This window comes from Melanerpes formicivorus, unplaced genomic scaffold, assembly GCF_026170545.1.
Source record: "Melanerpes formicivorus ecotype bairdi unplaced genomic scaffold, bMelFor1.0.p_v2 SCAF_2, whole genome shotgun sequence".
Taxonomy (NCBI): domain Eukaryota; kingdom Metazoa; phylum Chordata; class Aves; order Piciformes; family Picidae; genus Melanerpes; species Melanerpes formicivorus.
The window spans coordinates 15,168,345-15,180,880 of NW_027142354.1; the positions used below are offsets into that span (position 1 = coordinate 15,168,345).

At 42.0% G+C, this 12,536-nt stretch overlaps 1 protein-coding gene across 2 annotated transcripts in view; it reads right to left on the minus strand.

Annotated features, from left to right (window-relative positions):
* The window catches only part of SCAF8 (SR-related CTD associated factor 8), a 166,714-nt gene that overhangs the window by 69,004 nt on the left and 85,174 nt on the right, over nucleotides 1–12,536 (minus strand). Inside the window, exon 21 of one of the 2 annotated variants that reach the window (XM_068151484.1) lies at nucleotides 1,575–2,884. The exons of the other annotated variant lie outside the window; for it this stretch is intronic. The gene's annotated coding sequence lies outside the window, so the exon portion shown is untranslated. Of the gene's footprint in view, nucleotides 1–1,574; nucleotides 2,885–12,536 lie in introns of those variants that run through there. 2 annotated transcript variants of the gene reach the window in all.

The window sequence follows — 12,536 nt, forward strand, 5'->3', positions numbered from 1 at the left end:
GACAAAAAGCTGTTTCTTCAAAACAGGCCCTGCTCTTGGCACAATTCTTTTTGACATTCAAATTCAAATGGTGCCATGGTCAAGCTCAAGCATCTACAGTTCTGGTGGATCCAGCTGGACACATGGTGAGCTTATACCAAATTAATAGAAAAAAGGAGACTTTCACTTGCCCTAGAGCTGCTACGGCACCCAGCTTTCACTTCTGTTTCTCTGGAAAAGTTCTGATCTTCACAGTAATTTGAATGGCAGGAATGCATTCCTTTCATGGCAAAGGATTTTTCTTGTATCTCAAATACTGCCACTGAGCAGGTAATTTTAAAGGTGTTACTATTTCATGTTTTCAGATGAATTTAATTAACTTCAGTGCTTTATTTTCATTGCACTGAATCAAGGAATACTTCTTATTCGTAGTCATAAGAAAACTATGTGGTTAAATACAAAGTTTAGGCAGCAAGATTAGTTAATTGACTGTTAGATGGATCTGAAGGTGTGCTCCTTCACCAGTGTAAGCTGACCTAAAACTAGGCTGCTGATAAAAAGATGTTTGTTCTCACTCACTTCCTGGTGTCAGACTGAACACCTGGCACAAGTGCTACACTCACAAGGAGGACATTTTCAGCCAGACCAGGAAGTCTCAAAGGTGTGCAGATATTGAGAGAGATAGTGGGTAGGTGTAAGTGGGGCAGAAGGAGAAGATGGGACTGACCCTTGGGAGCAGAAGTGCAGCCTTAGATTAGCTTAAATTGATCAGCAAACTGCATTAACTGCCTTGAGATGCTGTTGTCTGACCCCATTCATCTTCAAGTGCACTGGTATGGACTTCACAGTGGTGAGCACTCTGCCATCCATACACACGCAGCTACATAAGACACAGGATGAGAGTGATGCTTGACTAAGAGGTTTCAAAGTACAGGGATGCTCTGTTGACATGACCTCAGATGATTGCTATAAGCTAACCAGAGTGTCAGCAGGACAAAGGTCTGCCCATAATGCAGCACAACCAGTGTAACCTTGTCAGGATCTCATTAATTTTAGAAATGCAATGTGCAGTCTTTGCTCACACGAACTTAATTGCTACATGAAGAGTATTTTTATAGCTTAAAAGTTTGTCTTTGAAGAAGAAAATAAGAAGGGGGAAGGAGAAAGAGTCCAAGTGGCTTTTAAATTCTGGTGTACATATGTTCAGCATAATGTATCATACACAACAAATCAAAGCCAGCTTAGACTCAGCTTTTCTGCAGCTTTTTCCTCCTATACCTTGCCAGGATTACTAATTAATAGAGACCAGATGTCAAATACTTTAGTGTAGCCTTAAATCCAGGATGCAAAGTTCCTGATCTCCTTAATGCCCTGAGGTCTCATGTGCAAATTGAATTTAAGCATCACTATTTGTTTGCTAACATTTCCTACCCCTTTGCCTGTGCTAAATGATGTTAAAGGAAGGTCCAACCATACAACTACCTTCCTCTCTTAACAGTTTTTTCCAAATCGTATTCTAAACAGTGATCAATAGTAAACAGGATTCCAATCAAAGACTTGTAGATACAACAAAAAGAGTAGAGAAAATCGTGAGAAACAAAATTTTGAATTTAGATCTTTATTATACAGGCCCAAAGCTGTGGTCATCATGCAGTTACACTGTAATGGGAACCACCTCGCTGAAAGGATCTCACTAAGCAAATGTAAAGAGACCACAGGCTACAGCATTCCATAAAACGTGCACTTTAATTTTTGAAAGAGCAAAAATAAATCAAGGAATGGCAAGTATGTCGTTTTCACGTATGGTGGGGCATAGACATGTTCCTTCTTTTCTATAGCTACTCAACAGACAAAATTAGCAAATACTGCCCCAAACCATGGACCTTTCATGTGAGGACTCAGCTAACTTAGCCTTTTCTCTTCCCTTGGCTATTAGATCAAACATACAGTGGGACAGGTGCCTATGTCAAACAAGAAATGCAATGTATTTGTTTATGTATTTAATTTCTACTTCCTGCCCTTTCCTCCTCCTTTCAGACACCAACAGGAAGTAATTGGAGATCATAGAATCATAGAATTGTTAGGGTTGGAAGGAACCTGAAGGATCATCTATTTCCAACCCCCGTGGGTAGGGACACCACACACTAGATCAGGTTGTTCAGAGCCACATCCAACTTGGCCTTAAAAACCTCCAGGGATGGGGCTTCCACCACCTCCCTGGGCAACCTGTTCCAGAGCCCTGGAACTTTTCCCTTCTAGTATTTCATGATACTCCATATTTTAGGGATTCATCACAAATCTAAAATAGTTCAGGTCTCTCACATTCATTTCTGGAATACAGATAGCCACTGTGAAGAGCTGCACATAGACTGCATACATAGTGTTATGTAAAAGTGGTTATCCTTAAAAAAAAACCAAAGCATTTAAAAAATTTTAGATCAAAACAAAGCATATCTTATTCCCTACAGGATTTTCTTGCAACCTTTTCTTCAATTATTTGCACTAGGAGATGCTACAAATGCTATTAGTTACAATATATAGTCCACTGTCATCTTCTGGTCCAGCAGAAGAACCTGTCTCTCTGATGGACGCAAAACTGTTCATCTGAGCAGATCATCCTCAGCAGCACAAATATGTTCTAGAAACTCATAGAGTTTATGGTTTTAATTTATAAAATTAAACCTGCCCCAGACAGGTAATACTGGTATGTAAGTTTGCCATCCCTGGGTTCTGTCAGAAACGGGGTACTGAGGTGCTCAGAGCCGTCTCAGTCTGCAGCGCTGGGATCCTTCTGGCACTTCAGACCCAAGATGCGATGTGATGCATGCTAGCACATGGGCGCACTTCTCACTTAACTCTGCAGAGCCCGGGACATGGTAAGCTGCCAGAACCTCCTTCATCTTGCCTGTTGACAAAAGGAACAATAACTAGTCATCAGTGTTTGCTGGAGTGTACTTCCAATGTTTAAAAAGCCCTGCAAGTGAGACTTTTTTCCTTTCTTTTTTTTCTTCTTCTTCTTCTTCTTTTTATTTTATATTCAACCAGGCAATTGCATCATATGTTTCATAATTAACAGATTGGGGATAAAGTGCACAGTCTCTCTTCTAGCCACAGGATACTTATGATGAAGAAAGGTGTCTTATACTGCATAGTTCCTAAAATGTTATACCGGATTAAACATACCATTACTTTTAAAATACTACTAATTTTCCTTTTCAGTGTCCAGTAGCTTAGCACTTTAAAACCTTCATTAAAATATTTTCTTTGTGAAGAATAATTTTTATAGGCAATTTTCTGGCTAAAAATACTGCATTCCCTCTCACACCCACTGTACACAAGTTACAACGTAAACCATTTAGAGGACAAATGATTAATGCGTAAGAATCCAGCAGATTAATAAATGGTTTATGTAAGTCTGGTGTAGAATTCTCTAACACATATTAGTAATGCCCAATATGTCTTGATAGTAACTATTAATCATAATAACTATTGATCCTTCATAAACAACTCATTGAATAGGCTTCATAGAACCAAGGGTCAGAAAACACCACTACATTATCTACTCTGATTTCCTGACAATTGCAGTTTTTCCAGGTAGCCCTCTGTGAAGTACAGATGCTTTGGTTCTCAGAAAACCAAACTTTTGGTATCACAGACTGAGAAAAGGAAAGACCAAGAATACACCTCTAATATATATTTGCTGCAGAAAAAGTGAAAACCAGATGTACCTCTAGAGGGTCCTTCACCCACTCCTTGGGTAATCTCTGAAAGATGCCCATCTTTTTCCATGGACTACAAGTAGACTAAAGACCATACTTTCTTATTGCTACAATTGAGTGCTTGGTATCCTACCACAGGTATCTGACTGTGATCACCTATTTATTCACAAAGACCATACACAAAACCATTAGACCCCAATAATTTCAATCAATACTGACACAGGCAAAAATAAAAAAAGTATAATTGCTTCCATCTGATTTAAATATGGAAATTGTGCAATAAATTCCAGAACTAATATTAAGTTTTATGTTACATACCCTGAAATTCTTTGGATGTATCTAAAATACATTTTGCACGCATAGTGATTAGCATGAGCATTATCACATAGATGAAAAGTCACTAAAGGAACAGGGCTAGCAGATAATTTGAGAGATCTCCCTTCCCATTCCTGGACCACTGCTGATGTCTCTCTAATCTTTTGTTAAACATCTGCAAGGCTGAAGTTTCCACAAATTCCCCCCTAAACCACCTATTCCAGAAGTCCACTTTCCCTGATGGTTATATTAAATCATCCTTGTTGATATTTAAGCCTACTACTGCTTTCCTGTACTGACAGATACACAGCAGTTAAATCCCTTCCTCTTTAGAGTCACTCATTGCTATAGAAAGGCTGCTATCATGCCTTCCTTTCCTCCTCACTTTTCTAGACTAAACAAGCCCTCAACCTTGCCTTCAAGACCCATATGTTTTAGAACTTTGTGCCCTGTTTGCTGTCTTGTGGGGTCCTACCTGAACTGCAGCTCTGACAAGTGGGTAAAGCTCTTCCACTGCAGCCTTATTAGCAGAAGAGCAAAATAATTACATTTTATGCTTAATTACTCCCCTTCCTATAGCACATAATAGTGTTGGCCTTGTTCGCAGTAGCACACGACTGGGGCACGCTCAGCTTGTGATTATTATGACACTGGGTCTTTACTGCAGAACTGCTGCTTGGCCAGTTGTTTCCCATTTGTATTTATGTGCAGCTCATTACATTGAGCTCCATGTACAGTTCTGCATTTGTTCTAATTGAGCGTCTGGAAAGATGATGTTTTCTAAGCTGCTCTGCTACTTTATGAAGGTTGTGTTCATCTCCTTGCTTCCAACACGCTTGTTTTGCTCTAAGCATTTATTAAGTGTACTTTCTAACCTTTCATCCAAGCTGTCAGTGAGAATACTAAATAGTACCAGAACAAGGAAAAACGCATGCAGAACTACACTTAATGGTGTATCATTGAGAACTGCTCTCTGTGAATGGTTTCCAAATAATTCACACACAAAATGATCATGGAATCATAGATTCATAGGGGTTGAAAAGGACCTCTGGAGATCATCTAGACCAACACCCCCTGCTGATGCAGGTATATCTAGATCAAGGTTGCACAGGAACGCACCCAGGCAGGTTTTGAAAGTCTCCAGAGAAGGAGTCTCCACAACCTCTCTTGGCAGCCTGTTCCAATACTCTGTCACCCTCAAAGTAAAGAAGTTTCTCCTTGAATTCAAGTGAAACCTCCTGCGTTCTAGTCCAGTTTCCCTAGCACACATGAGAACAGAAACAATACAAGTAGTCTGGCCTACAGTCTTGTTCAAATAGAGCAGATTATACTAGTAGGTATCTTTTGAAATTAAGTATTGTATACACTTTGAAAATGAAAGCATTATGGAGAAAAGATTTCAAGTGAGAATACAACTGATTTTATATCCATATAGCTACTTTCATGAAGTACGTGCTCTACTGGAATATTGCTCAATTTAGGCTTAATGGAGGTCTTTTACAGCCTCTTAAAATTGAGTTTTGCTCAGTAGAAATACCCACTAAGAATGCTGCAAAATCATACCACTACAGTACCTCCTCGGGAAATAAATCCGTTGCACAAGTTCACAAAATTCCAAGCTGCAAAATTACTGTTTACAATTTATCTTGCATAACTTATTGATCAGAAACATACTGAACAAGAACTGCTAACACCAACAGGACTGATGATAATGAGCCTTTCAAAGAAAGGATCATCATTTACATGAATCTTTATGGTGATATAAGGCAATCCCACAAATAAAGAAGGCACAGATCACTCTTACCTAATATGGGTTATTTGGCAGACCTTTTCTACTTCTCATTCTATGATATATTCTACATATGTTATCTGAGCTACTCACAAGATTGCTTCCTGAGGCAAAGACAAAGCCCCCAGTTCCTTCCCAGTGACACACAATATTATATTTTCAGTTCTGGACTGAAAGAATTTGGGACCAGGAAAAATTGAAATACAAACTAGTGATTAGATACAACACAAAGCCCATCTTCCCTTCAGTTAACGAGAAATGTGATTTGATATCTAGGACTAAATACCATTGGATTTCCAGTGAAAGGAATCAGAATCACAGAACAGCTTAGGTTGGAAGGGATCTTAGAGATCATCTACTCCAAGCCCCCTGCCATGGACCACCTCTCAACTAGACTTGGTTGCTCAAGGCTTCAAAAGAGAGATACTGACTTTGCTCTGAAAAATATAGTTATGGAGAGACAGCAGCATGAATAATACACACAAATACTTGCAACAGAAGGAAATAGGAGAAGGAAAGATGGCAAGACATCCTGACCTAGGACTGCTCATGACGTACTGCCTGCTGTTTGACCACCAAGGCAGAGGATTCCCACAAAAATTCCCTTGTTACAGGAAGTCAAAAGTCCTGAGGCTGGGATAAACCAGATGTCTGTGTCTCTCTGAGAACAACTCTAGGGATTTTAAATTCAAAGATTTAAGAGACTTCACTGAGAAATGTAGACATCCAAATACTAAAATTACCTTTGTCTTTTTGTCAGAGGCAGGGCTAGGATTTCTGACCTTTCCTGGGATCAAGACTTTTGCTAACAAGGAAAGAGAAAGACAGAAACACAGCTTGAGAAAAAAACAAACAAACAAGCAAACAGCAAGCAAACAAACCCCCCAATCAACCAAAAACCAAACCAAAACCCAACCAACCAAAACCAAAAAAAAAATACAAGCAAACAAAAACTACAAACAAAACAACCAGGCAGAATCTGGTTTAGGAGCAGAAGAGCTGATACCCTTTTGAAATTGAAAGATATATGTGTCATACCAACTTCTCTCTTAAAAGATCATCGTTGTTCTCTTTGCAATCTAGAAACGAAGTCTACTCAGCTTGTCTACTTTACAAGCAAAGAAAGGTGAACTGTTAAGGGGTGAACTCTGCTTTCTGTGCAGGGTATCAACACACAGTCATGTCCTGGCAGAGAAAGGGGAACAAAGGGGACTGCACCATCCTGTTGAAATGCCCTTTCTGTGGATATAGCCATATTTTGCCTATGGGCGTCATGTGCTTAGAAGAGCCCTGAGCTCCAACATGTGGACAGGATACTGCTTCGTTCCTCCAAGAAAAATGAAACCTGCGTATGAGGTCACTTGAGTAAGCTTCCCAAGGGATGGAAAGGACAGATGTTAGCAGGGTTGGACAATATGACCTTTGAGAGTGCCTTCCAACCCGATGCAATCCGTCAATCTGTTAGCACCAGCGGGCTCATACTACTACAGTGGCACACAACTCATAGGCCCATGGGGATGCCAGGCTGAGCACAGCCAAAGCCTGTGATGCCTCAGGCAAAGCTGGATGATTTCAGAGGTGCACCTCATCTGCAGGCAAAAGATTTAAAGTGTGACTACTGTGACCCAAGAAATAACGATAATTCACCTGCAGTAATTCTATAGCAGTCCAAAATTCTTGCATAATTATGATGCATGCTTTTGAAACACCCACTGTATTTTTTCCTGACGGATGCTTTTCTGTGGTGGCTGAAGTTGCACACAGAGATGCAGTTCCAATGAACATAAAATGTCTTCTTACACCTCAAACAACATGCAGGGGAGCCAGTTCAGTCATGTGGACTGGGCTGGGAGACCAATCACCTCACCTGAGTTGGGTACTGAAGGATGGGACTCACTTATCTATGCTTAGGTGCCTAGTGCCTTCTCAGACATCCTAAAGGTTTTCTGTCTCATTAGCATGGGAATCATCATAGAACAGTTTGGGTTGGAAGGGACCATAACAATAATCTGGTGTCAACCCACTTGCCATGGGCAGGGACAGCTCCTACCAGGCCAGGTCGCTCAAGGCACCATCCAGTTGAGATTTGAACACTTCCAAGGCTGGGGCCTCCCCATCTTCTCTAAGCAGCTTGTTTCAGTGCCTCACCACCTTCATGTTAATCTAAGTCTAAATTCTTCCAGTTTGAAGTCATTGCCTCCCATCCTACATGCTTTTGTAAAATGTTCTCCAGCTATGCTGTAGGAACCCTTCAGGGCATCTTTAATGGCACATATATACACTACTCTTTAGGCAAGCAAACCCATAACTGTCATGTGCTCAGCCAGAGTAATCTAGAGCCACTCAATGATGGGAGGAGAATTGGTCCCATGCTTGCCTAAGTGTCTAACAGAGTGGTAGCAGCAGCTGTGAGCAATTACTCTGTACTACAGAGACAAAGCAGGCAGCCATGCGGGGTATATGTTTTGCAAGGGTAAGGTTAAGTGAGATGAGTCCCACACATTTTTTTTTTATACTCATAGATACAAAGAAAAGGTGCAAAATATTATTTTAGCTGCTGATAGGCTCTGATGAGGCTGAGAAAAGCAGAATGCAAAAGAAAAGGGAATTCCAGAGCCTTAATTTTATGTTTTTAAGATTTTGAAACCAGTCTCATAATTTTTGAAGCCACAATTTTTGAATGTTTGACATTCGCAAGACAAGAAACATCCAAATCAACTGTCTTACAGCTTTTCAGGCTGACGCAGTTATCCTGCTCTGCCTTGCCATGAGAGAGACAAAGATTTATGTTTGTTATGGAGTATGTCTGTAAAGTTACATGACTGAATCTTGACCACAAGCCAGCTCTGGACATACTTGCTAGAGCACTTCATCTGCATTCAAGCCAAACAGTGCTCATCAAGGTGGCTACAATATGGCAGAGGGTGTGAGCTGGAAACTGCAAACAACACTTCAAAGTGTTAATGAAGAGCAGCCTTAATCTATTCTCAGATGAGCTTGACTGCAGGAATGCTTCTGGTTTGCTTCAAGGCAATGGCATATCCATAAGCACAGCAGGGTTCAACCCTTTTGTGCTGTGCTGAAACAGTGAGGATGGGCTCACAGAGTCTGGTGGTGCATAGAACTGCTACACAGCATCCTCCTGGAGAAACTGGCTGCTCATAGCTCAGATGGGTGGACACTTCGCTGAATTAAAAGCCGGCTGGATGGCTGGCCCCAAAGAACGGTGCTGAATGGAGTTAAATCCAGTTTGTGGCCAGTAATGAGGGGGATTTCCAGGGCTGATATTTGGGGCAGTTCTGTTTAATATCTTTATCTATGCTCTGAACAAGGGGATTGAGTGCAGCCTCAGTAAGTTTGCAGATGACACTAAATTGGTGGGAGTGTTGATCTGCTTGAGGGTACAGAGGCTCTGCAAAGAGGTCTGGACAGGCTGGATTGATGGGCTGAGGTCAGTTATATGAGGTTTAACAAGACCAAACGTTGGATCCTGCACGTGGGTCGCAACATCCCATGCAATACTATAGGCTTGGGACAGAGTGGCTGGACCTGGTGGTGCTGGTTGACAGCTGGCTAAATATGAGCCAGCAGAGTTCCCAGGTGGCCAAGAAGACCAACAGCATCCTGGCCTGGATCAGAAATAGTGAAGCCAGCAGGAGCAGGGAAGTGATCATGCCCCTGAACTTGGCACTGGTAAGGCTGCACCTTGAATACTGTGTTCAGTTCTGGGCCCTTCACAACAAGAAAGCCATTGGGGTGCTAGAGCAAAAAAGCTGCTGAAGGGTCTAGAGAACAAGTCTTATGAGGAGCAGCTGAGGAACATGAGGTTGTTCAGCCTGGAGAAGAGGAGCCTATGGGGAGAGCTCATTGCTGTCTACAACTACCTGAAAGGAGGCTGTAGTGAGGTGGGGATTGGTCTCTTCTCCCTAGTATCAGGTAACAAAATGAGAGGAAATGGCCTGAAGTTGTGCTGGGGAGACCTAGATTGGCTATTAGGAAAAATTTCTTTACTGAAAGAATAGTCAGATATTGGAATAGGTTGCCCAGGGAGGTGGTGAAATAGGTTGCCCAGGGATGTGGTGGAGTCACTGTCTCTGGAGGTGTTCAAGAAATGTGTGGATGTGGCACTCTGGGACATGGTTCAGTGGCCATGCTGGTCATAGGCTGACTGTTGGACTTGATGATCTTAAGCAGTCTTCTCCAACCACAACAATTCTATCATTCTAAACATGGTGAGAGCATCCCAAGCATGCAGCCACATGTCCAGTAGGACAGCCAGGAGTTGACAGCATGACTGCTCCTGTGCTGTGTTAGTCCTGTGAGATAAAGCTTTAAATTAGCCTGAACCTCTCCACCTTTCAGGATCTGGGACAACCTCCAAGTGGCTGTAACTTATTTAGGGAGGTGTTTGGTGCCACAGTCCAGGTGAATGCAGTTTGTCCCAAACTGCTTGTTTCTCCCAGAGCAAGCCAGGAGGGAGATGGAGTGCTCACTGTCGGCACCTTTCTGGCCTGACAGACAGGTTGGGTGCTGCTGCCTCCCAGCTGTGGGCCTGGAGTGTTCCTGTAACTGATTGCACTGAAACAAAGTAAAAAATCATTGCACAATCACTGAAGATCAAGTGGAATTAGCTAACAAATTGTTTGCCAGCAGCACAGAGCACTTCCCTGTACTGTCTCAAAGCAGTAGCTGATAGTTGGATTTCCAACGATGGGGAAGAAGCCAGATGAAATCCAAATCAGCATTCCTACCCAGAAATGGACTTAAAGCTCTTACAGTTGTCTGAGTGTTTGTCAAAGCTGTATCACACAATCAACAAACCTAGATTTTTATTCTCTCACAGCTGAAGTGTCTTCTTGCATTTTCACTATTGCATCCCACCTCACTGAATACCTTATGAATGTTTGGTTCCCAAAGGCAATCTCAGGAACATACAAAACTGTACATAGTCCTTTGCTTCGTAGAACAGGAGGGGTACAAAGTAAGGGAGCAGGAGACTGAATGATCTCAGCATAAAGGCATTTGCTGTTCCTTTCCATTAACTGGCCAAGCTCTATCCCTAAAAGTTGGGTGTTTTGTTGTGGTGATTTTTTTCAACACCTTTTTGCTTACTGCTCCAGAAATTAATTGCTCTGATGGCTGGAACATTTTTTTCTTATTTGCACCTTACATTTATTCATGATCAATTTATGTCCCTGAGGTTTGTGTCTACAGTAAGCATTTTTTCTGGTTTTTTGGTTGTTTTTTTTTTCAGTTGTACACTATTTGAAGGCAGTTAGAGAGACCATGATCAGTGTCTTCTTCCCAGACTTCCTTTTACTGGGTTATGTCAACCTCTATTAGCATCCTCTTCCCTCTTAGTTTTTCTGTAGTTTGCCTCTGAGTCTCTTGGAGTTTGATTTGCTCTTTCTTGAACGTGGATGATGAGACTTACATACTTTATCCTACAAAGGCCCATTTAGGGGCCTGGTAGAGAGAATCCCTTAGTAGGCAGTCCAGGAAGACTGTTCAAGAAGCAAATCTCAAAGGTGCAGGAACAGGCCATCTCTATGTGCCAAAAGATGAGCAGAAGAACAAGACGAAAGAAGGCCAGCCTGGCTGAACAGAGATTTGTCTGGAACTCAGGAACAAAAGGAGAATTTATGACTCTTTGGAAGAAGGGGCAGGCAAGTCAGGAGGTTATGCAGGGATACAACCAGAAGGGACGAAGCCCAGCTACTGCTATAAAAGACAATTAAAAAAGGTTTCTATGAATACATCAGCAATGAAGAAAATGTATGTAAGGGGAAACACAGTGACAAAGGATGAGGAAAAGGCTGAGCTATTTAATGTCTTCTTTGCCTCAGTAAGACCAGTTGTACCGGAGTTACCCATTCCTGAGCTGGAAGACAGGAATGAGAAGCCAGGATTATGAAGCCTCCATAATCCAAGGGGAAATGGTCGGTGCCCTGTTACACCATTTAGGCATACACAAGTGTGTGGCACCAGGGTATAGGAGGAGCTGACAAAGTGCTCACCAAGCCACTTACAATCATTTACCAGCAGTCCTGGCTAACTGGGGAGGTCCCAGTTGAGTAGAGGTTATCAAATGTGATGCCCATCTACAAGAAGGGCCTGAAGGAAGACCTGGGGATCTACAGACCGGTCAGTCTGACCTTAGTGCCAGGGAAGGTTATGAAGCAGATCATCTTGAGTGCTGTCATGTGGCATATACAAGACAATCAGGTTATGAAGCCTAGTTAGCATGAGTTTATGAAAAGCAAGTCCTGCTTGATTAACCTGATCTTAGTGGAAGAGGGAAAGACTGTGGATGTTGTTCACCTAGACTTTAGTAAAGCCTTTGACACATTTCCCACATTTCCCCATCCTGGAGAAACTGAATGCTCATGGCTTGGATGGGACCTCCGTTGGATAAAAAACTAGCTGGATGGCTGGGCCCAAAGAGTGGTAGTGAAAGGAATTTAATCTAGTTGGAAGTTGGTCACAAGTGGTGTTCCTCAGGACTCAGTATTTGGGCTGGTTCCCTTTAACATCTTTATCAATGATCTAGAAAATGGAGTTGAATGCACCATCAGTAAGTTTGCAGGTAATACCAAGCTGGGCATGTGTGTCAATCTGCTTGAAGGTAGAAAGGCTCTAAGGAGAGACCTGGTCATGCTGGATCAATGGGCCAAGGCCTATGCTATGAGGTTCAACAAGGTCAAGTGTGGGGTTGGGCACTTGGGTCACAACCC